We start from the raw sequence: 2956 nt of genomic DNA, 5'->3' as shown, positions 1-2956 counted from the left end.
TGGAACCAAACAGACAAAAAGCTCCAAACCTTACACAAAAGATACAAGACATTTAGAAGAATAAATCATTTTTAAACTGAGGGTTCCACTTCAGCTACAGGCAGGGGGCGTCAGGCCTGTTGCAGGAAGCAGATGCTCCAAATAAACTAGCAAATGACTCTACTATACACCAGGTTTTACCTGGGAATGTAAACTGAATGCTAAATGGATTTGCTATGTGATCCAATTGTGCTCCTATCATTACTTTCCACGAACACATTTTACATTGAATGCCATTGTGATTTACTTATTGCTCACTATGAAGCAAGTTACCATTCCTTTTTACAGTTAATTTATCACATAACTCTTCTTGTCCTCTCACACAATAAGCAGGGAAATATCACTGAGTTATAAATTCCATTTTCATTTCCATCAGTTCTTTACATAAATTATTCAGAACTGCTTTTATAAAGTGGAGACGTCAGATTCCTTTATAAAAATCAGAAGAACAGACAGTCCTAATACAAAAAAAATGGTTAAAACTATAAATTTCATGCAACTTTTAATTATCTTTTTCATTAAACTGCAGCATGTTCACCAGTTCATAACGTAAAGAAAATGTACTTTATACAATAGATGTTGCTCAGAATTTTTTTATACACTTATCATACTAATTAATATTCCTAGTCTCCTAACAACTCTCTCCCCAAAAGACAAGAGGAAAGAAAACAACAAAGGAAATATTCCCAAGGCACAATATTTCTTTTGTTTTTGAACTCTCAATTTGCATATTCATGTTCAATGAGCAACGTCTACTGACATCTCCACAGCCAGCTTTTTACAGCAAAACATCATTTTCCTCTGCAAGCCAGAAGCCACCACCTTGTACACTGCCAAATGATGTATTCTAATCAAAGAATTCCAAACTGTGACACATTTCTTAATTGGAAAATATTTCCAGTTCCTGTTTTCAAAATAATCAAAGAAGACTTCTAGCCCTTACATCAAAAATACATGCTCATAAGGGCACAGATAATTTAATACCAAGTACCAGGAAAATTTGTGAGCACTTTAAATTTTACATCAATATTCATTGGCTGTAGTGGAAATTCAAATACTGTGTTAGCTGCTAATCATTGCCAACCTGTTGGCTGTTGGACAATCCATGAAAAAGTAGCTGTTCATTTGAATTCACTATGGTTAGGCAGATGTCAACAACATGAAGAGAGGGATCACAGGATTACCTTTTAAGTTTCTTTAAATGAAGGATCTACCAAGAAAACAGTCACAAAAAGGAAGTCATGACAAATCAGTCATTTTTCTGCTTGAGAGGACAAACTACATGATGCAACTTGCAGCAGCTACAATTATCATAGCTATTTTATTAATGCACATATTTATTAAGTAATATCATATTCTGTGGTGTAAACAATGATACTCACTGTGGATAGTTGGTTGACTGCTGTACAGCTGGTTTGATTACTAAGTTTCCTATGGAAGAAGAATACAGAATAGAGAGAAAATAAACAATGCTACAGTAAAAAAAAAAAAAAAATCCCCAAATCTTTTTCTATTTAGAATTCTTCTATATTAACACCAAATAAATACAAACATCACAAGAACTGAAGTCTAGATGTGGGGTGGTATATAAGAAAAAACACTCAAAGCATTTTCAATAGAGCCAAGACACTCAAAGAAATATGAGTCCAGCCTCTGGTTTGTGTGATTCCAGATCAGATAGTCCTTGTTTTTTCCTAGTGGAATTGCACCACAGTTTGATTGTTTGCAGTCACTGATATTGATTATAGGGTCCAACTGAGGACATAGGGATGTGCATCTTTCTGTCTTGTTCTGGAGAAGGGGAAACTTACAACTTATGTGGAAGTCATCACAAGTTAGTAACTTTGACAATTTCTAGACAACATTTAGGTAAGATAGGAAATCATACCACAAAATCAAGATAATTTGTTCCAAAAAATGACAGCAACTCAGAAAACTACTAGATAAGATTTACAGGAAGGGCAAAGACATATGGCTTGAAACATATGCCTGTAATAAGAAAAGTCAAGACATAAGGAGAACAACATGTAAGGAATGACATTTTGTAAGTAAGACAATAGACAAGATAGATTTTAAGGCCTCTTCTAATTACATTTCCCACTATAAATTCTCCTTTTCAACTATATATCAGCAACACAGAAAGTGTTATGCACTATGAAACAGACATCTTAAAAATTAAACTCCTTTGTGATGTACATTTACTCACTTAGGGATCACATTTATAGGGAGAAATATCCAGGTCCATATAAGAGTACATGGAAGTGTCTGGTGAGCCAAGCAGAGGTTGGAATTCTGGGGCAAACAGGAATAGCAACAATAATTCAGGGGAGATGGACAGTAGGTGTTAGAGATAATTATAAAAGGGAGTTTGGAAATTATTTGTATATTTTTACCTGTGCAGGTAGGAAGAGGAAGACCCCACTACTAATTTTGGCCTCCAGGTGTTCTAAGCTAATGGTAAATAAGACTGAGAGGGCAGGGGTATGTAGTAAGAGAAGGAAAAGAAGTGTGAGAAGAAAGGGTGAAAATTGTATAGTTAAGAAGTCAGTACACACCCATCACACATTAGCCATGTTATTCACATCAAACCTTGGAAGTGAACTGATTGTCTTCAGATAATACTATGTTAAAATGTGGATTACTAATTATGAAGCAGATGAGAGTTGATAGCAGATGTCAATGGTGTATTTAGAAAGGATTTCTATGACTGAAAACTGTTTTTATCTCCCAAAACAAAAGACCCAGTTGCACACATTAAAGAGATTCTAATAGTATGGCAAGGGAATGAGTTTAAAAGTCTCTCTCTATATTTAAGTGGGGTTTTTTATAAGCTATCACATTAAACTACTAATACATGCCTCACATAAACATAGTGAAAATATGTCTGAATCCTCTTAGTCACATCACTCAGTGCTTC

The sequence above is a fragment of the Chaetura pelagica genome, unplaced genomic scaffold, assembly GCF_000747805.2.
Source record: "Chaetura pelagica isolate M959 unplaced genomic scaffold, ChaPel_1.0 scaffold341, whole genome shotgun sequence".
Taxonomy (NCBI): Eukaryota; Metazoa; Chordata; class Aves; order Apodiformes; family Apodidae; genus Chaetura; species Chaetura pelagica.
This window is presented reverse-complemented; position numbering follows the sequence as displayed.